This window comes from Narcine bancroftii, unplaced genomic scaffold (genome assembly GCF_036971445.1).
Source record: "Narcine bancroftii isolate sNarBan1 unplaced genomic scaffold, sNarBan1.hap1 Scaffold_125, whole genome shotgun sequence".
In the NCBI taxonomy this organism is placed as follows: Eukaryota; Metazoa; Chordata; class Chondrichthyes; order Torpediniformes; family Narcinidae; genus Narcine; species Narcine bancroftii.
The window spans coordinates 44406-67383 of record NW_027211860.1 but is presented as its reverse complement, the minus strand read 5'-3'; the positions used below and the strand labels follow the sequence as shown (position 1 = coordinate 67383).

At 43.3% G+C, this 22978-nt stretch overlaps 1 long non-coding RNA gene across 1 annotated transcript in view; it reads right to left on the bottom strand.

Annotated features, from left to right (window-relative positions):
• LOC138750368 (uncharacterized) overlaps positions 1-22251 on the bottom strand; it is a 43428-nt gene extending 21177 nt beyond the window's left edge. The window contains exon 1 of the long non-coding RNA XR_011349289.1: positions 22159-22251. This is a non-coding gene — a long non-coding RNA (uncharacterized lncRNA). The remainder of the gene's footprint in view (positions 1-22158) is intronic.
• Positions 22252-22978: the final 727 nt, after the last annotated feature.

Below are 22978 nucleotides of genomic sequence, written 5' to 3'. Positions count from 1 at the left end.
ATGCGGATTATCAACATTTGTGTAAGCTGAACTATGTTTCTCTATTGATAAAATTAAAGCTGATTTAATTAAATGGAAAAATCTTCCTTTGACATGAATGGCACGTGTGAATTGTGTTGAAGTGAACATTTTTCCTTGTATTCAATATCTTTTTCAATCAATTCCATGTTCGCTTCCAAAGATATTTTTTAAAGAGTTATGCAGCCATCAGAATATTTTTATAGAAAGGTACTTTGGCTAGAGTATTATTGCAAAAATTGACATGGAAATATGCATTAGGGACTACAATGGCCTCATTTTCAGAATTATTTGTTAAATTATTAATTAATTATCAGTTAAAATTTATGAATATGATGTTCAAAATTAATCAACCTCCTCGCCTGGATAAAGTGAAATTAGCACAGATTTCTCATTCTACTATACATCAATGTATATTTAGATGGACTCCTCATCTTTTGCATTATTATAATTTCCCACTATTATGACATTTATGTGATGTTTGGTATAAAAGAAATCTGGCAACAGAAACTGGAGATAAGGTTTCATTTCAAATTCCATGTCAAGTTCATATTCTTCTCGATGAATAATTTTAGTATTTAAAGATTTGCCAAATGAAAGGTATTCAAGTGTTAGCAGATTGTTTTGAAATGGGACAACTCTTTCTTTTGATAGGCTTGGGGAAAAAAATTGTGGTACTGTTAAATTCTTTGCTTGCATATTTTCAAGTACGTGCTCCAGTACTGAAGTATTTTGGGTGGGAATTGAAGATACCTAAGTTAACTAAATTTAAAAAAGTAATTGTAAATGGGGAAAAAAGGGATTTATTTCAGAAATGTATTCTTTGTTGCAAGAGAAAATGGGCAAACTGGATTTAGATAAATAAAATATTAAATGGGAGAAAGATTTATCCTTAGAATTATCCCAAGAAGAATGGACTACTATGTGTGAAGATAGTGTGACTACATTTGGTGAACTATAATTTTCTACTTCAGTTGTATTAAACACCAGAAAAGTTAAAAAAATATGGATTTACTCATTTGGATTTATGCTTCCTGAGATTTTACAGGAGCGCAGTTGAGTCTCCTGTCTGGCTAAGTCATTGGACGCTCCAGTAGCTGTAAAGCATCAGACAGGAATGATGCAGAATTGTGAGGATCACTGGGGTCTCACTTTCTTCTGCAGATGACATTTACTGGGAGTGTTGTTCAAATAGGGCTCAAGGAATTGTAAAAAGACCATTTCCATCCAGTGCACAGCATCTTTCACCACATCCATCATCAAAATCAGGACTGCCAGGCTGGGGAATAGCTTCTTCCCACAGGCTGTGAGATGGATGAAAAGTATCCTGTAAATGGGATAGTTACCCTAAATATTTATATATGTAGTCAACACAAGACTGCTTTATTCAGTCTTTGCAGGCTTCTTTTATTTACCGTGTGTCCCGGGCTCCATGGGAGAGATGGGACATCATTATGAGTTTGCTACTGATCCACGGAACCACAGGTTTAAATTAAGCCCTGTGAGTGTCTCGCACCTTCTGTCAGGAGAATCCACAGATCAACGTGTCGTTCCTTGACACGCAGCACCACGTGCGTGTGGTCCATTAAATAGACAGCTGTCTGTCTTATGCTTTCACGCGCCCACCAAAGAACCATCCCCACTCAGCCCGCTACACAGCTGCTACCCGACCCCCCCCCCCCCACCAGAACTGTCACCAGAAACTAAAGCCCCAGCTGCATCGACCTTAGGTGGACCCCCTCATCATCTGTGCTGGGGGAACTGAAAGGGTGAAGTGGGATCCACATGGGCAGGCTTGCATCTGTCCACACTAAACAGCTGTGAATGCCCCCCAATGTCCAAAGTATACACAACCCCATCCTTCTTCATCACGCGGAAAGGGCTCTCATACGGTCATTGTAATGGCGCTCCTGGGACCTGTCTGTGCACAAAAATATAATCAGTGTCCAGGAGTTTTGGGGGCACATTCTGTTTAGGGGAACCATGCAAGTGGGTAGGAAAAGATTTGCTGATCACAACACCATGTCGAAGCTGCTGAAGGACGTTCAGGTCAGAGTTGGTGTGAAATGAATGTCCCATGAAACTGTAAGGACCGTACCATAAACCATCTCTGCGGACAATGCAGACATCTTCCTTTGGAGCCGTGCACACTCCCAATAGAACCCATGGCAATTCATCGATTATATTGTGTCCGGTGAGTAGGGCCTTCAGTTGCCAATGGAAACGTTCCACAAGGCCGTTGGACTGTGGGTGAATTGTGGTGCGTGGTCTGATGCAATGTGGGTCGGGAAACCAAATCTAGCCATCCAATTAATGATGAATGCTATGGCCCTTGTCTCAGTGTCACTAGATGGAAACGAGATGGCCTCTGGCCAGCGTGTGAAACGTTCTACGACTGTTAGAATGTATCTCATGTTTTGAGATTTTGGCAATGGTCCGAGCAGATCCACATGCACATGTTCCAACCGCGTGTGTACCACCGGGAAAGGTTGAAGAAGTGCCTTAGTGTGCCGTTGAATTTTGGCAGTCTGGCATGAGGTACATGTGCAGACAAATTGCGCGACGCCTCGTGTACTGGTTTTCTGCCAGGGGATTAGCAACAAATTCTCTTCTACGACATGCTTTAGCAGCATCCAATGCACCTACTATGTACCAGAATTTCATGTCCTCTGCCATTATGACACAAGACAAAACTAAGTTTCATCCTTGGTTGATTGGTCTGGAAAGGAGGCAAGTGAAGTCCTAACATCGATTGGGAAACACAGTCAGTGAGAGGTCAGCATGGCTTAGAGTTTAGACAACGTGTTCAGGACTGCTTTTTGCAGCAGTATGTGGAGATGCCCACGAGATGGGGGGCAGTGTTTGATCTGTGGTTAGGGAATGAAATGGGGCAGGTGGCGGAGGTGAGCATTGGGAAGAACTTCAGATCCAGTGATCATGGGTTAATTAGATTTAGCTTAATTATGGAAAGGGATAGGTCATGTCTGAAGTCGAAGGTCTTCGAGTGGGGGAAGGCCAGATTTGAAGAAATGAGAAGAGATTTGCAGAGTTGTGTGGGCTGATCTTTTAGCCGGAAATGATGAAGAGGAAAATTGGAGGGTATTTAAAGGTGAGATTTTGAGAGTACAGGATCATTTTGTTCCATATCGGCTGAAATGTAAGAAGTTCAAGGGAGCTGTGGATTTCTAGAAAAATTATGAATGATTCGGGATAAGAGGGAGTCCCATGCTCAATATAAGAAACAAAAGATTGATGAGATTTATGATCCTTACTTATATTGAAGAAAGAACCTCAAGAGGGAAATTAGAAAGGGAAAAAGAAGGTATGAAGTATCCATAGCTAATAAGGTGAAAGTGAGTCCTTCGGGTTTTTACAGATACGAGAACAGTACAAAGAGGGTTAAGGATAGAGTACGTCCACTGGAAAATGGGAACGGTGGACTATGTGTAAGTGAGAAGCTGTATGAGATGGGGGAGATATTGAACAATTTTTTTTCTTTTCTGTATTCACGAGCAAAAGGGACACTGGACTATGTGAGATAAATGAGGTGAATGGCTTAGTTATGGAAAGGATAGGGATTAGTAAAGAGAGGAATTTGGAGCTTCTCGGGTCAATAGCGTTGGATGTCTCCTGGTCCTGATGGGATTTTCCCCAGGACATTAAGGGAGGTCAGGGAGCAAATAGCCGGGGCTCTGACAGTGATGTTTCAAACATCACTGGAGAAGGGTGTGGTGTCGCGGGATTGGAGGGTTGCAAATGTTGTTCCACTGTTTAAAAAAAGCAGAAGGTGCAGGCCAAATAATTATCGGCCAGTAAGTTTTACTTTGGTGGTGGTAAAAGTTATGGAGGGTATTCTCAGAGATAGTATGTACAAATATCTGGATAGGCAGGGAATGATCAGGGGCATCCAGAATGGGTTTATGAAGAGAAAATCATTTTAATGAATCTTGTTGAATGTTTTGAAGAGGTGACAAGGCAAGTGGCTGAAGGTAGGGCGGCTGACGATATCTATTTGAATTTTAGTAAGGCTTTTGATAAGGTTCCGCATGTAAAGTTAGTTAGGAAGGTTCAGTGACTAGGGATTAATAGATAGTGAGATGGTTCAGAGGTGGCTGTAAAACAGACAGCAGAGAGTCATGGTGGACAACTGTCTGTGAGGATAGAAGCCTGTGACGAGCGGTGTGACTCAGGGATTGGTGCTAGGTCCCCTGATGTTTATCATTTATTTTCATGATTTGAATGAGGGGGTGGTTAACTGGGTAATCAAATAGGCAGACGATACAAAAATAGGGGGACTGGTGGAATGTGAGGAAGGTTTTCTTGGATTACAGGATTTGGTTTGTTTGGAAAAGTGGACTGAAAGATGGCAGATGGAATTTAATGTTGACAAGTATGAGGTGCTGCATTCCAGAAAAAATAATCTTAATATGACATATGCAGTTCAGGGATGGGCATCGAGGAAGGCAGAGGAACAGAGGGATCCTGAGTTATGGTACAGATTTCCTTGAAGGTGGTTTCCCATGTAGACACGGTAGTTAAGAAGGCATGTGACATGCTGGCCTTCATAAATCATAGCATAGACTAGAGTATAGCTGTTTAAGGCATTGGTGAAGCCATGTGCAGAGAAGATTTACAAAAATGTTGCCTAGGGTACAGAGGAAGATGAAGGAGACAGCGACTTTATTCATTGGAATGTGGACAATTGAAGGGGGTTATGATAGAGGTATTTAAAATTATGAAGGGAATAGATAGGCAAGACATGAGTAGACTCTTGCCACTGAGGGCAGGGGAGGCTGGAACAAGAGGGCATGACTTAAGGGTAAGGGGGTAAAACTTCAGGAGAAATGTTAGAGGATGTTTCTTCACTCAGAGAGTGGTGGCAGAATGGAATGATCTTCCAGAAGAGATAGTTGTGGCAGGGTCCTTTCTGTCATTGAAGAGATTGTTGGATGTGTACATGGATATGAGGGGGTTGGAGGATATGGGCAGAGTGTGGGATGGGGCTGGGGAATGGTTAGGGAGTGGAGTGGTTCATGTGAAATGGCATGGACTCGAAAGGCTGATATGGCCTGTTTCCGTGCTGTAAATTGTCATATGGTTATATGTGCCGGGCTCCACGAGACAAGGTGGGACATAATGAAGTGTTTGCTACCGGCAGGTTTAAATTAAGCCCCGTGAGCATCCCACACTCTCCGGCAGGAGTCTCCACAGATCGACGTGCCATTCCTTGGCACACTGCACCAAGTGCAGTCCATTAAATGGTTGAGAACACAGCTGTCTGTCTTATGTTTTCGTGCGCCCACTGAACAACTCTTATTCTGCCTTGTCTCAGTGACGAGAATCCAGTCCAGAGACCTCCATTCCCCTCGTATCCCTGAACTTGTCCAAATTCTTCAATGCTAACATTGAGCTCATATTTCCTCATGCAGCTGGCAGCTTGTTCCATTCTCCCACCACCTTGTGTGGAGAAGTTCCCCCTCATGTTTCAACTAAACTTTTCCTCTTTCATCCTTGGCCCACGTATTAAGGACTTTTCCAAGAGGCGGAGTCTGAAGAAAACAACCTCTATCCTCAAGGACCCTCACCACCCAGGCCAGGCTTTCTTCACCCTGCTATCACCAGGGAAACAGGTCCAGGAGCCTGAAGACGAACACCCAATGGTACAAACACAGCTTCTCCCCCTCTTCCATCAGATTTCTGAATGGACAAGGAACCACAGTCACTCCCTCACTTACTCTTCATTTTGCACAAATAGATTTCTTTTTTAAAAATGTAATTTATAGCAATATTTGCACCTATATTGTTGCAACAAAATGACAAATTTTGTGACATGTTCATCACAATAAATTTTTAATTCTGAACACTGCGCGTACATCAGAAAACAATCATAGCTCAAAAAACAATTTGAAAAGATGAATTAACTATTTCCATGCTCCCTTCCCTTTTATGTCTATTTTTCTAAATCCACTCCATAATCATCTCCACTTAACCCAACCCACATTTCTTCTACTATTTAAAGCACTCAGTAATACACCAAGGCAGTAAAATAAAAATTCAATGCTGGAAATACTCGGCAAGCCATCTACTGGAAAAATAATCGGCTTTAAAACCTTCAGGTTGATAACCTTTCACTGGGATTCAAGAAGATGATCAAACAAACCTGATTCTCTTTTTGAGAAAAAGAAGAGGAGAGATAACAAACTGAATAAGTGGGATGAAAAGCCCAAGCAGCAGAATTGGCTGCTGGATGAGTGAAGTCGACTCGTTGATCAACACATCTGTCTGGATGGAGGGATAAAGGATAAACAAGACAAACATGATGCCGTCACTGTGAGGTTCAATACGACAGCTGAAGAGAATCTGAAATGAAGGAATGGAGAAAATACTTGTTTTTGGATCAATGTGACAAAATTTGACCTGACAAAAGAAAACAAAATTCCTTTGCTCTGCCAGAACTCTCTAGATCAAGGGACACAATAAAATAATCCAAAAGCCAACGATATGAAATTGAACAGCGAAGTTATAGAAATTGGTAGCAAGAGATAAAACACAGTTACATAATTCCATGAAAGTGGTGTCACAGGAAGACAGGGTTCTAAAGACAGCTTTTGTCATCTTGGCCTTCATTAATTAAAATGTTAAAAATAGGAGTTGGGAACTTATGGTGAGGTTGTATAAGATGTTGGTGAGGCCAAATTTGGAGTATTGTGTGCAGTTCTGGTCACCTAGCTACAGGAAGGGTATTAGTAAGATTGATAGAGTGCAGAGAAGATTTACTTGGACGCTGCCAGGTCTTCAGGAGTTGAGCTGCAGGGAAAGGTTGAACAGGTTGGGGCTTTATTCCTTGGAGTGTCGAAAACTGAGTAAGAGATTGCTTAAAGTGTTATATGAATGGGAAAAAAGGCTGAGAAAGACTGCAGTGGAGCCAATGGTGAAGGAAAGATTTTGCTTGAGATAAATTGTCATTGGCCCATTTCCTCTCGAGTTATGAAACCACGCACAGAACAAGTCAATGTCATACGATTAAAACAGTGGTTTTCAAACTTTTTTTCCCAATCACATAGCTCATTAAGTAATTCCTTACTAACAGAGCACTTCTGGCAAAGGGATTAAGTGGAATATGATCCAGGGGGGTGGGGGTGTGGAGGAGGAGTTTGAAAATCACTGCTCTAGATGAAAAGATTTCTCCATCTCCATTTTAAGCAGACATCCTTTTATTCTGAGGTTGTGCCCACTGATCCTAAACTCTCCCACTACTGGCAAAATCCTCTCTATCCAGCCCTTTCACTATTCATCAGATTTCAATGAGGTCCTGCCTCATCCTTATAAACTCGGGCGAGTACGGGCCCAGAGCCTTCAAATGCTCCTCAAACATTATTTCTCTCATCCCCAGGGTCATTCTTGTAAACCACCTCTGGACCATCACATCCTCTCTTAGAAATGGGGCCTAAAATTGCTCACAACCCTTACGAGAGCAGGACAACCAGAAGGTGGTCACGGGAGGGAAGACAGCTGTAGGTCTGCCTAGAGTCCATGGATTGGATGGTGTTCAAGGAGTCAGCTGAGGTGGGGGGGGGCGGGGGTCTCGTGGCAAGATGGCGTAGGAAAAAGAAGTTCGAAGACACCTCTCCCTGACTGAACTGTTCAATACTCGAACTGTTATGTCTTGTTTGACTTTATCAATGTTTTGAACAATAATTTTCTACTGTAGAATTCTGGAAATGAAGAAAGAAAAAAAACAGTGTTGGGCACGATCAGTTGCCCCAATTATCACAGAGACAAAGACTGAGGGGAACGATAGGCTTTATTACACACAAGACTGCAGGCCCGCGTCCAAGTGAGGGAAGTGAAGGCCTGGATCACAGGGGAGGAGTCCAGGGAGGATCCAGGAGAGCTTGTAATCGGTGGGGGGGGGGGGGGGGGTGGTGCCAGCCCGTGCCTGTACTGGTCAGTACATACAATACCATTTCATTACAAGTAACTTCGAAAAAACCTAGGTTGTCAACCTGTGAAAAGTGCAGAAGAAGCAAGGACGACCTTCCAGAAGGAACCTCAGGACAAGTTAGACATGGATCTGAATCCTCAACATGCAAGTCGGGAGCAGCTGGAAGAAATGTCTGCAACCTCTGCCATCCGGAGATGAAAGATGGTGCCAAGACTTTTGGCCAGGCCAGGAGGAGCGCAAGTAAGGAATTCGACATGAGCCGGGCTTGACTAAGGAGAGTGGGGGGTGAATGCCCGAATGCGAGCTCTAGATACCGGGAAGGGGACTGCCTGTTTGCAGCGGAGCATCTGGAGATGTTCTCACTTGCAGGAAATTCTGGATCCGATCTACAGTCCGGCTGCCAGGTATGATGTGGAAGAGAAGAGGTGGAGGAGGACAACTTAGAGGTTCAAGAAGAAGAAGAGCAAGAATTACTACTTGCTGCAGTTGGACTCAATGAAGGGAGGCCTAAGGCTTGAAGAACATCTCCTTCTCCAATGAAAGCTGTTGTTTCACCAGATACCTTCCCCAGACTTCAAGGCCCCTCTACAGAACTGATCCATCAAAATGAAAATATGATGTCTTCTGTGAACTAAGGTTTTGAAACTTTTAATGATCAATTTGCTGGTATGAAGGAAAAAAATGGCTGGTATGTGTGAAGAAATTACATCTATTGAAGTTGATATTAATAAGAGTTTAACAGCAGTGGACACTGGACAAGATCAATTTAAGAGGATAGAAGAAGTTTTTAATGACTGTAAGGACCGTGTGGACCATTATGCAGAGAGAATGGATCATATTGAGGATTTATTTACAGGCTGGGATGTCCAGAAGAGAGATTTGTTACAAAACATTGATTTGTTGGAAAATCAAAGTTGTCATAATAATATTAAGATAGTTGGTCTGCTGGAAGATATTGAAGATTCAGATCCTGTAAAATTATTTTTGGAAATGGATTCCAGAGATGTTGGGAGTTGAGTTTTTTTAGATCGGGCTTAGAGGGCATTAAGGAGAAAATCTTTTCCGGGTCAAATGCCAAGAGCGGTTCTTTTAAGATGTTTGCGATATCAGGATAGAGAAATGATTTTGCGGCTTGCGGTTCAGAAAGCTCGCCTTGATCAAAGCCCTATGATGGTTCAAGGCAATAGGGTTTTATTTTATGCTGATTTAAGTCAGGAGATTATTAAGTGACGGAAAGAGATTAATCTGGCCAAAGCAGTTCTGTGGAAGAAAGGGTATAAGTTTACTTTACTTTATAGGCCAGATCTGTCTCAATGTTTTGAGAGTCCTTATGGTGCATTAACTTTTGTGAATTCCTTCCCAGATTTGAAGGAATCAATGGGGAAAATATCAGAGGATAAAATTGGGATGGGTATGGGGAAAAGAAGTTGGAATCAGAATTGGTGAGTGATGTTGAAGATGAAGCTCAAGCTCAATGTGGGTGTTATCACTGGGATGACTGATGGGTTTTAATGTTCGGTGGTGGGGTGGTGGTTGACTCGACTACTTCTAAAGTCATCTGCCACTTGTGGTATTAGCTGCACCTGGTCCACAGAGGGGGATCCGACTCTTATACTCGTAGGTTTTTTTACAGGATTTTCTTCTTTGAAAAGAAGGGTTTGGGTTTTTTTATAGATAGATAATTGTAATTGCTGTGTTAAGTGTCAATCTCAGGAGGAAATTAAGTTTTGGCTCATTTCAATTTTGTGATCTTTAATGTTAAAGGACAATAATCCGATTGAAAGAAAGTGAATATTGGCATATATAAAGAAAATGACGGTTGATCTTGCTTTTTTGCAAGAAACTCATTTGTCTGAGAAAGAACATATGAAATTGAAAAGAGATTGGGTCGGACATGTTTTTCATCTCCATTTAATTCGAAAGCTCGAGGTGTTGCTACTTTGGTTCATAAGAAGATACCGTTTCAGTTGGAATCATTCTCTGCCAAATCATTTTCTTGAAGACAATCAAGATAACTAACCTGTTCATGGAGCACTATGCCTGGACACAGATTCACAAACTCACCTGGCAAGGTCAGCATACAGCCATTGACAAGCTCTACCACTAAACATCCATGATCTGCCTTAACAGCAGTAGGCAGTCGAAGGAGAACCATGGCCAAACGTTTGCTTCATGTAGATGCATCGGCAACTGCTTTCAATTGTCAATGAAAATGCTCAAAGAAGCTGTTGGCCCTGAAATGCTTAGCAATAATTCAGGTCGTGCCCAGAGGATCAATGAGAGTTCGGACCAATGCTGACTCGAACTGAAACCTTTGATCTGTTGTAATAGTGCCCAGAACATCTAAAGATGGAATCCAATGATCCACAAAAGCCCAAGCAATTGTCTCTGCAGAGATGCCGATGTTAGGAATTTCATCCTTCCACCTGGTCGTCCAGTCCTAACCCGTGAGCAGATAAGTACATTGTCGAGATGGCGGAAGTGGACCTTCCAAGCACAAGGTGCACGTGCTGGAAATGGGAATCCAAAACAACAAAATCCCCCAGGTTGAATTTCATGTGCCTGGAGACTTTAGGGCGTTGAACCAGCAAGCGAGTCCTTGCCCATAATCCAACATTCTGTTCAACATGAAACCAGATAAAATCTTCCTTAACCAGTTTGATTGATGCTCTTCGACCAGGAAGAGATAGATTGTGAAGAGAAAATCTCCTGCCTCATACCTGCCACACAAACGGCAGAGTCCTTCCTGTTGGGGGAAAAAAAATCACAGGCCAACTTTTCACCCGATTCATCCAGGGTCACATCTTGAAGATGGAGACCAGAGTTGATCTGGTTTCACCTGATGAAATCAGCATCAGTGTGCCGTGCATGAGCCATGGCACTAAAATCGATGGCAATTGTTGGATGTAATGTCGCGCCTGGATAGGGCACCAGCCACAGCATTCGCTTTTCCTCAGATATGCTGTGTGTCCGATGAAAATTGTAGGATGAACTCCAAGTGCCAAATCTCTCTGCGCAAATAGAGATGTGTGCTTCTACTTTCAGTATGCAGAAGAGGCTGGTGGTCTGTACAAATTGTGTAAGAATGACCTTCCAATAAAAAGCTGAAATACTGAATTGGAAATTTGGATTCATGAGAGAATTACAAATAAATTTGTTTCAAAATTGTATCTAATATTTCAAGAGGAAACTCCAAACCCAGACTTGAATAAATCAAAAGAAAGATGGGAATTGCATTTGGGAACTGAAATTGACCCTTTTTGCTTGTCTGACATTTGTTGAGACAGTAATTAATGTTTTTAATAGATTAGTTAATTACAAATTTATTCCTCAATTATATTTAATGCCATATCAATTAATTTATTGCAATTTTTTCAAATTTATGTCTTAGATGTGGCACAGAAATTGGTACGTTTATACATTCTTTCTGGTCATGTCTCAAGGTGACATCATTTTGGAAAGATGTGGGCAAGTTTTTGGAACAAATTATAATAATGTTTACCATCAACACCTGAGCATTTACTTTTGGGAAATGTATATGATTTGGAAGCCTAATTCAATTTCTCAAAGAAAAATTAATTATTTTTATAAGTTGCATTGACAGTGGCCAGGAGATGTATAGCAATTCCATGGAAATCTGAATCCCATCTTAAAATTGATTGTGGGGAGGAAATGCAAAATTGTATTCCCTTAGCAAAGGTGACGTATAATATTAACTGGGTATGATACATTATTCAAAATATGGAAACCATATATAGATATGGGTTTGGATATCTAATGTATTTACTTCTCCACCCCACCACCACTTTTCATTAATCTTAATGGTTGAACCTTATCATGTTGGTTTAATTCTAATATTTTATAAATATCCTGCCTTTCCTTTTGGGAGGGAATAGTTATCACAGGAGCTTTGAACCTAGATCTGTTTTTTTTTTCATTATACTTTTCTTCTCTTCTCACTTTTATGGACAGTACAACCATTTATTTGTTATTCTATTTTGATCAATGTATCATTTGGATACGATTCTGGTATTATATTGTACTGTATACAAAACTATAAATTTAAAAAAAAACTGAAATGTTTCACTGCGCGATAGATAGCTAAGAGTTCTTGCCCAAATGTACTATACTTTGCCTGAGCCGGTGACCGCTTGGCTGAAAAAAAACACCGGAGGTTCCAATTTCCCACAGACTCGTTGTTCGAACACTGCTCCCACAGCACTGACAGATGCATCTGTGGTAAGAGAGCAAGATCTTGGGCATTTGATGTACAACCTTAGTGACATTTGTCAGAACAGTGTTCACATCATGGAAAGCATAAATAGGATGGTCTCCCAAAGATAATGTCTTTTTGAAGCAGAGATCAGATCCTTTGAGTCGTTCAGCAAGAGGTGTAGTGGCATTCAGCAGGAAACAGCAATAAAAATTCCTCATACCTCAAAACCATCACAACTGGCCAAACGTAACAGAGGGAGGAAATTCTCAAATTTCACGCACTTTCCATTCATCAGGCAAAATACCATGTTGCATAACTCTAGCTCCCAAACATACAAGATCAGAAACACCAGAAACATTTTCCAGGGATTGATCACGGTACCACATTCCTCAAGCCTTAGAAACAATGAGATAAGGTGGCTCTTGTGCTCCACTTCATCCACACTTACAACCAGAATCTCCTCAATCAACACAAGCACCAAACAAACCCATGGACAGTGAGTTCGTGGTCCATGAACCACTGGAATTTCTGAGCTGCATTCCATAGACCGAATGGTTTTCTCAGAAACACAAACATGCCGAACGGGAGCATCTTTGTCTTTGTGACATCCAAAGACTCAAATGGAATCTAATAGTAAGCACGTTCTAGATCTATTTTGGCAAATGCAGATTTGCCATGGAGGTTTGCTGAGAAGTCTTGTAAATTTGGAATATTGTATCAGTCAGGCATGGTGGAATTGTTCAGGGGACGATCATCTCTGCAAGGCTGCCAATCTCTAGTTTGTTCAGAACCACATACAATCGTGAAGCCCAGCAGCTGTCAGATCTGTGGGCTAGGCACAATTCTTGCCATTCCAATTTTGAGATTTTAAGATAATCCGGGGTATTATAAGCCTGCGTCTCATAGACCCTGCCTTTATATGGTGGCTTATTGCATGTCTGCACACCATTATGATGGGGACACGAGGCGAGGAAAAGACTTGAGGAAGGCTTGGAAAGGGCAGGAGCCAGGTTGAAGGCTTGTCAGGCAGCAGATGGCATTGGAAGGACAATAAATGTAGCTCACTTGCATTCAAGAGCTGCAGTCCACACAACGGCATTTTGTCAAATACATCACTGAAAAATGTGACAAGAAATTCTCTCCCAAAGTGGAACTGGCCACATTTACAACAGAAAACCCACCCAAAACGATGTGAAGCTGAAATGAAATGCGAGTGACCTCTGGGCATATTTGAATAAGAGAATCATTTGTAGCTGAATGAACACATGACATATTAGCAAATCTATGTTCCTCAGGTGTTGGAGGGACAGGCACCGCTCCAGAGTCACAGATAGTTTTGGAGTTTTACACAGAGATGCCAAACTAATAACCTATTCTAACAACTGCCTGAATTGTTCCATTTTTCTCCGTTGCCTTCAATAATCTCTCCCAAATGAGAACAAGATCACAGACAAAGGAACAGAACCAGGCCACCAGGCCCATCGAATCTGCTCCGTAAACTGACACAAAACTATTTCTTGTTTTAATACTCAGTGATCTGGCTTCCACTACTGTATGTAGCAGCGGTTCCACAGATCCACGAATTTCTGGCGAAACAAGTTCTTCCTAATCTCTGTTTTAAAGGATAACCTCTAATTTTCTTGTCCTCGATTCACCCACCAAGGGAACCATCTTACCCGCATCCACCCTATCTAAACCTTTCAATGCACAAAATCCCTCCATGAGATTTCTTCTTTAACTTCCTCTACTCCAATGAATACAACCCAAGAGCTGTCGAACACTCCTTGTACGTTATCCTTTGCATTTTGGGAATCATCCTAGTCATTCTCCTCTGCACCCTCTCCAACAACATCACATCCTTTCTCAGATAGGGGGCCCAAAACTACACACACTACTCGAAATGAGGTCTCACCAGTGCCCCATAGAGCCTCATCAACACCTCTTTACTCTTGTACACTATTTCTCTTGAAATGAATGCCAACATAGCATTCGCTTTCTTCATGACCAATTTCACCTGGTCATTAACTTTTAGGTTTCCTTGCACAAGGACACCCAGGTCCCTTTGCACATCCAAGGTCTGAATTTTCATCCCATCCAAACAGTATGCTTCCTGTTTATTTTCACTGCCAAAATGTACAACAGTAAATTTCTTGGTGTTAAATCTTATCTGCCATCATTTTGCCCAGTTTCCTAATCTGTTTATATTCTTCTGCAACTTTACGGTTTCTACACTTCCTACTCTGTCCCCTATCTTGGTGACCTCCACAAATTTGGCCACAAAACCATTTAAACCACAATCCAAATCATTAATTTCTTTTTCCTTGGAATATATCTATCCTGCATTCCTTTTATCACTGCCACATGCCATTCCAGAATCGATCATTACTGAACATGAACATGTTTATTGTGATAAACATCTTCTAATAAATATTCTGGGTTTAAATTTTTTAAATCATGTTGTGGTTCCTTTTCATCACCTCTTTGGAAGCTGAATTCACAAAATTTTCCAAATATTTTTTCAGCAATAATTCTGTGGTACAGAGGATTACTCATCTTTCCTAAAGGTTAAAAGTTGCATTTTGATTTTGTTGTCTCAACTGAACATTGTACAAGGTGAAGGCTGATTAAAATGGATTCAGTAATGATGGCCTTCAAACTTTGCATTTTTGCTGTGGCTTGAATGACAAACTGGTGTTTCTCCAGGGAATTAACTCATGGAAACGTTCTAAATACATGAATTGGAGATAGACCTCTGTGAAAAGTATATTGCCCATCGGCAACAATCCTTGAAAAGAGATGAATCATCACCCAACAGAGCAGCCCAGGAATAGGCCATTTGGTGAACAATGTCTGTGGTGACCATGATGCTCATTGAAATTAATCCCATGTGTCAGCACATGGTCCATACACATCATCCATTCCCTCTTGTTCATGTGCCCAACTACATGCCTCTTAAATCGTGGTGATTTCACCACTATCCTGGCCATGTGGGCCAGACCCCCACCGCATTGTGCAAAACCCTGCCTTACTTGTCTCCTTTTCCCCTCTCATGTTCAATATAGGGATCGTAGTATTTTTACATCTCCCTCGGGGGCCGGGAAAAAAGAAATCTATCTTCTTCAGGACTACAATAATTGGATAAATTTCAACCAGGTCATCTCTCAGCCTCCAATGCTCCAAAGAAAAGTATCCAAATTTGTCCAACTTCTCCTCAGACCCAATGCTCTATCCCAAGCAAACCCCAGATGAATTCCTTTTGTCATGCAGCAACTTCTTCTTTCTTTGGCTTGGCTTCGCGGACGAAGATTTATGGAGGGGGTAAAAGTCCAGGTCAGCTGCAGGCTCGTTTGTGGCTGACAAATCCGATGCAGGACAACCAGACACGGTTGCAGCGGCTGAAGGGGAAAATTGGTTGGTTGGGGTTGGGTGTTGGGTTTTTCCTCCTTTGCCTTTTGTCAGTGAGGTGGGCTCTGCAGTCTTCTTCAAAGGAGGTTGCTGCCCGCCAAACTGTGAGGCGCCAAGATGCACGGTTTGAGGCGATATCAGCCCACTGGCGGTGGTCAATGTGGCAGGCACCAAGAGATTTCTTTAGGCAGTCCTTGTACCTTTTCTTTGGTGCATCTCTGTCACAGTGGCCAGTGGAGAGCTCGCCATATAACACGATCTTGGGAAGGCGATGGTCCTCCATTCTGGAGACGCGACCCATCCAGCGCAGCTGGATCTTCAGCAGCGTGGACTCGATGCTGTCGACCTCTGCCATCATGAGTACTTCGACGTTAGGGATGAAAGCGCTCCAATGGATGTTGAGGATTGTGCGGAGACAACGCTGGTGGAAGCGTTCTAGGAGCCGTAGGTGATGCCGGTAGAGGACCCATGATTCGGAGCCGAACAGGAGTGTGGGTATGACAACGGCTCTGTATACGCTTATCTTTGTGAGGTTTTTCAGTTGGTTGTTTTTCCAGACTCTTTTGTGTAGTCTTCCAAAGGCGCTATTTGCCTTGGCGAGTCTGTTGTCTATCTCATTGTCGATCCTTGCATCTGATGAAATGGTGCAGCCGAGATAGGTAAACTGGTTGACCGTTTTGAGTTTTGTGTGCCCGATGGGGATGTGGGGGGGCTGGTAGTCATGGTGGGGAGCTGGCTGATGGAGGACCTCAGTTTTCTTTAGGCTGACTTCCAGGCCAAACATTTTGGCAGTTTCCGCAAAGCAGGACGTCAAGCGCTGAAGAGCTGGCTCTGAATGGGCAACTAAAGCGGCATCGTCTGCAAAGAGTAGTTCACGGACAAGTTTCTCTTGTGACTTGGTGTGAGCTTGCAGGCGCCTCAGATTGAAGAGACTGCCATCCGTGCGGTACCGGATGTAAACAGCGTCTTCATTGTTGAGGTCTTTCATTGCTTGATTCAGCATCATGCTGAAGAAGATTGAAAAGAGGGTTGGTGCGAGAACACAGCCTTGCTTCACGCCATTGTTAATGGAGAAGGGTTCAGAGAGCTCATTGCTGTATCTGACCCGACCTTGTTGGTTTTCGTGCAGTTGGATAATCATGTTGAGGAACTTTGGGGGACATCCGTTGCGCTCTAGTATTTGCCAAAGCCCTTTCCTGCTCACGGTGTCGAAGGCTTTGGTGAGGTCAACAAAGGTGATGTAGAGTCCTTTGTTTTGTTCTCTGCACTTTTCTTGGAGCTGTCTGAGGGCAAAGACCATGTCAGTAGTTCCTCTGTTTGTGCGAAAGCCGCACTGTGATTCTGGGAGAATATTCTCGGCGACACTAGGTATTATTCTATTTAGTAGAATCCTAGCGAAGATTTTGCCTGCAATGGAGAGCAACGTGATTCCCCTGTAGTTTGAGCAGTCTGATTTCTCGCCTTTGTTTTTGTACAGGGTGATGATGGTGGCATCACGAAGATCCTGAGGCAGTTTTCCTTGGTCCCAACAAAGCTTGAAAAACTCATGCAGTTTGGCATGCAGAGTTTTGCCGCCAGCCTTCCAGACCTCTGGGGGGATTCCATCCATACCTGCTGCTTTGCCACTTTTCAGTTGTTCGATTGCCTTATATGTCTTATCCAGGGTGAGGACCTCTTCCAGCTCTAGCCTTAGGGGCTGTTGAGGGAGCTGGAGCAGGGCGGAATCTTGGACTGAGCGGTTGGCACTGAAAAGAGATTGGAAGTGTTCTGACCATCGGTTGAGGATGGAGATCTTGTCGCTGAGGAGGACTTTGCCGTCTGAGCTGCAGCAACTAGAATTGCAGAAAACATTCAAAATGTGGCGTAATCACATTTAATACTTAATGCCCTGCTCAATGAAGAATACTTTCTTTAACACCCTACACTTGTGTTGCCACTTTCAAGGAGCTCACGCTTGTACCCCAAGATCCCTCTTTGCAACAGTATGACAAGTCCTCTCGAAGAGCAAGGCACTTGTCCAGATTAAACTCCATCTGCCATTTCTCTGCCCACATTTAAAAGTTATCGGTTTGGAATGGAGAATACGAGGGGAAGTGGGCGAATCAGCAGGAGAGAGAGTGAAACCTGTGGAGGGGGGAGGTGGTGGACAGGTTACATGATTTTGGAAAATTCCATATGCATACTATCGAGTCACAAATGCAATAAGAGATGGTTCCTCTGGATTTGATCTAACCCTGACAATGGAGGAGGCAGAAGACAAAGGTCAGTGTGGGAATGGAATGGAACTTAAAACAGCTTGTGACCATGAGCCAAGATGGCCATTGTGATCAAATTGGAGGTGCTCAGCCAATCTGTCATTTACTCTGCATTGGGTTTCCTGCCACAGAGAGAACAGACATGGTTGGAGGAGGTGATTTTGAAACTTTACCCTGCATGAGAATCCCTCGATGGTGGTAAATGATGTAGATTGCAGGAGAAAATGACCGAGGAGGGGGAGGAATTAGGAGTCTGTAATTAGTTGAAAGATCCTACTGCAAGATTCATCAACAACGAGTAGTAAAGTAGCTTCAGTCTATTCTCCCTCTCAGAAAGATTTAGTTAATAAACAAAACAATCTTTCAGCACAGCCAGGGGCAAAAGGTCTCTTAATTTATTCTTACAATCAACAGACTTTGAAATTACCCACCGTAAATGCCTCAAAATTCAATTCACTTCTGGTGGAAGTATAAGAGCCAGTGGATTGCTTAATCAGATTAGCCTTATTCTGAGTTTCCATTTTGACTTTCACACCATCAAATGCAAGCCCCAGTTTTGTTCCCCAACTATTTTCTATCCTTACCCTCTTTGCAGCCTCATCTACCTGAAATTGGAACAAACAACAGCTAATTTTGCCATGTATAAATCAAAATAATTTACCCACAGTTTCACATCACTGTAGCCACTGAGGGATAACTTGTGCCCATCAGGAAACTGCACCACCCACTACAGGGTGCTATTTACCTTGGTGTTAATGACTCTTTTCCAGTGTTACTTTCAGACATAATGACATATTCAACATGCACAATATTTATTTTCTTACTGACCAGAACTATAAAGCATTGTGTAAAAAGGTAAAAAATTCAAGTCAACCAGGAGATACAAATTTCTGACTGCAATGTTGCTGTCCAAATTTGCTACATTATTGAAGTCTCACAGTGTTTACAACAGATATTCAAATCAAGCAATAACAGAAATAACAGAATATTACAGCCCAGTACAAGCCCTTTGGCCCACGATGTTTTGTTGATCTTGATATTATTAACAAAAAAAAACCCTGTAGCAGCTACTGCGGTAGATGCTACTAAATAAAGGAAAACACATACAAAGGTAGTCAACTCAAGAGTGGTTTATTGCAGACATACAGACCTTTTATTCCCTGCCTCTCAAAGAGAACATTAGTGAACACCTGGTCCAGAGGACCAGCAGGTTAAAGCTACCAGCCATTTGTTCCCCGTGCCTTTAGGCAGGGGCTTCATCTGATCCACTCACTGTAGTTTGGTGCCCAGCACTGTTAGCCTGTGACGTGTCAGGTAAGTCTGTGAACTGACGGTGGCATTGCGTCCGCTACAACCCTGTTTTTCTTTCACCCATGTAAACCTGTCTTAGAGTCTCTTAAATGCACCTTACGCGATATTGTAATGGATAAATATATTTGGAGAATTTGGTAATATTTGGGATTTTGGTAAGATTTAGAGTAGGTTACATACATACACAAACATACATTATAAAACATTTTATTTGAAAGACTGAAGAAATATTGAAGATCTCTGGAGAAAGTTATTCACATTCACAAGTTGGTGTTAGTCGAACTGATGTCATAAAATGAATGACCATTGTTTGGAAATGGAGCCAGGATGGCTACAAGTACTTTTCTGCAGGGTGCTTAGAGGAAAGTCACACGTGGGTTTTGTTTATCTAACAACAGCTTGAGCAGAAGAAAGAACTCCTGTTGTTTGGAATAAGAGGAATAGAACTATGTAGTAGCTTGCAAAAATAAGTTACCATCTGGAAAATCCTGATGGGGCAAGTTTCATCATCCAGATATTGAGATGACTAATGAAGGTACCTCAGTTGTGGAAATCCTGGAACAACAAATCTTTAAAAACCCTACAAGAACCTTCTGAGCGGGAAACATTTACCTTTTGAGCACCAAAACCTGGTGAAATTTAGAAACGTTCAATTCTGTGCACAGCAGAAGAATTGCCTGCATCCAGATAACTTGGAAGAAGGAGAAGTGAGATTGAACAATATCTGCTTGGATAATGACATTGGGAATGTTCAAAGTAGGAAATGGGTTCTACCAGCAGGAGTTTCTATTTGACAAAAAATATTGATAGGTGGCTGGCAACATACGTTTCTTAAAAATTAATACTCTACCCTCTCCCTCCCTAAACCACATTCAGCCCCATGACATCTTTCTACGTTGCATTACTGGGACCACCAAGGACCTGACCCATTTCCCATCTCTCCTTACAATGCCAATATGGCAGCTGCCATTAAGAACTGACACATCATATGCAAGATGAACATCATCATGACATCCTGCTTAAAAAGAAGGGTCAACAAACCTTCCTAATTTTGTCACTACATTTTTATTTCGATTCTCATGGGGCATGAGCAAAAAATGTCCCATCCATTGGCTCACCAAATTATGAGTAAAATCATGATCCCTGTTCAAGAAAACCCATAACCTTCAATGGTACACAGATAATCTAGGAAGAATTTTGTAATAAAGTTGAATGAAACATTGAAAGAATTTCCCGCTTATAAACACTGAGATTGTAGCATGCCAAGAGACCAGGTGAGCAAAAAGAGGCCAAATCTCTGCAACACTCGGATAGTCCAAGATGGCACGGACTCCCCTTCACTGCCAAGAAGGAGCCCGCACCTAGCACCATGTATGGGCTGAGGAGCCCTACACTTCCACGTAGAGGCAGACAGCTGGAGAGTGACGCCATGACACAATGATGTAAAGCTGGAAGTCAGGGAGTACGTCACCAGAAGTGGGTGGGCCAGCGAGCACACATGGGGAATTTAAAACAGTAAAGCCAGTCTTTGGTTTACTCTCACCTTGGGTGGATGTCTCTTTATTTGGTAGCGCTGCCACAGCGGATGCAACTTGCTGCAACCAAACAGGTCTGCATGATACACTAACCTAAATAGAAAACATGTCCAGAAATCCCAGAGATCATAAATTCAAAAGGATTGGTGAAATCTTTACCCTGTATTTTTAACACCAAAGTACCTATATTTTTAAGCTATTCGGACAGGTAACTGAGAAACATTACATTTTAAACACATGGTATGCCAGGATCAGAAGGATTGGAGCATTATTGTTCAAAAGACACAACTTTTAAAATAATATCATCTAACTTTATGAAGAATGTGATACTACAACAGGAACAACGGATGGAATCAGACACATTCTATGAACATTTGGAAGCAAAAAAAAATGGATTGGTTTTCCATCCCTTCCTAAGCGACCCAATGACCCCAAGTCCTTCCCGACTTGCGACCGCAATGGAACTCAAAAGTTCAGTCAGATACCACAATGGACGCAAGTCGGAGTTTTGCCCCCGTGCGAGGAACCCTGAAGTCTTAGAGCCTATTTTTAAAATCAAATGATTTTCAAAGGTGAACAGAGACACAGGACACGTAAAACCCAAAATGTGCGGATTGACTTTGTGATTCAGTTTCTCAGGGTCCATCGGCTGGGGGAAGCCATCTTAATTTCAGTGCGCATGCGCGACTTGTGGCTTTGCTGAGTGGCCCGTCAGTCGGCACGTGCGTATCAGCCGCACATGCGCAAACCCAACTCCAAGTCGCGAATCCACCGCGCATGCGCCAACCAGACTTCCAAAACTTCTTCTTGCCCCTCCCCCGCCCCTTCCCGCTGCCAGTTACCCCACGGCCTCCGGCCTCGCCCTGTCGGCGCCATCAGGCCTCGCACCGACGCCTCGGCTCCACCCAAACATCCCGCCGGTACCGGCCACTCCCGGGTGGGGCCCAGCTGGCTGCTCGTCGCCCGTTTTCCCTGGACCGCGCGGCTGAGGAAGGTTCCGGCGCCTCCGCCAACTTCCTCCCATTCGCGCCCGCGGCGACGCGACGGACCCCGAGCAGACGACGTCGCCGCCAACGTCCCGCCTCCTCACAGCAAGAGCCAATCAGCCCGCGAACCCACCCATCAATCCAACCCGACCCCAGCGTCTCCTCCAATAGCGGCCTCACCGAATCAACCCTTGACTCGCTCAAATACTTGTCCTGGTGAATGTCCATTGCTGCTGGGTTTTGGGGTCCTTTGGGATCATAACATGATAGTCTGACGACGTACATGGACTTCCTTCCCACTCCATCCATTTTGGACCCCCACATGAAGAGGGAAACTGCTCCAGCCAGGGCAGAGGTGTGTGAGATGGGCCTGGTGGGAGATGGGGGTTTGGAGATGGGCCTGGTAGGTGACAGGGGACAGTATTGGGGATGAACCCAGAGGATGGAGACCACCCCCGGAGCTCCGGTTCACCAATGGGTCACTCACCTTGGCCCACGGTCGTGCGTTGATCTGCGGGAATGTGAATTAGATGCAGTTGAGGTTCATCTCCCGGGTCTGCTCCCTGGTTGAGGTCCCCAACACCTGTTGGGACAGAAACCACTTTCACCACTGGCTCGGGGTGGAACAACAGGAGGGTGACAAGGGGAGGGGATGCAATGTATGCGTACCAGGTCAGGGACATGGGACGAGCCCAAGAACTGGAGTGGTGGTGAAGGCTGAAATCTTAGGGGCATTTAAAAGGCTCACCAAGTGTCACAATTTCCCAATAACCGATCGGCTGCTTAGACTTTAAGAAATGTCTTCAATGAAAATTAAATATCCTTGGAATTCTCTACCCTATTGAATGTGACTGTGCACCTGGCTGGAGGTATTTGGACATACTATATAAACCTTGCTAAGTGCCAGTGCAGGTTGGAAACGTTCGACTTCCTTGGGGGTCAAATCAACAGGCACGGAACTAAATCCTGCTTGAAAAGGTAGAGGATGTTCAGTGCTTCCCCAAACCCCGCATAATGAAGGGGCTGCAAGAATTCACTGGTACCATTAATTTTTATCACCGATTCATACCGGTAGTGGCCCAGATCATTCGGAGAAAGGTAAAGACATTACCTGGGACAATGAGGATTTGGAGGCGTTCCAGAAGGCCAAGGACGCACTGGCCAACACAACCCTTGTGGTACACGCCAGGCCAGAGACACCCACCACTCTCACAGTAGATGCTTCCAGCACAGCAGTAGGGGGTGCACTGGAGCAATTCATCGAAGGGGAATGGCAGCCTCTGTCCTTCTTTAGCAGACACCTCTGG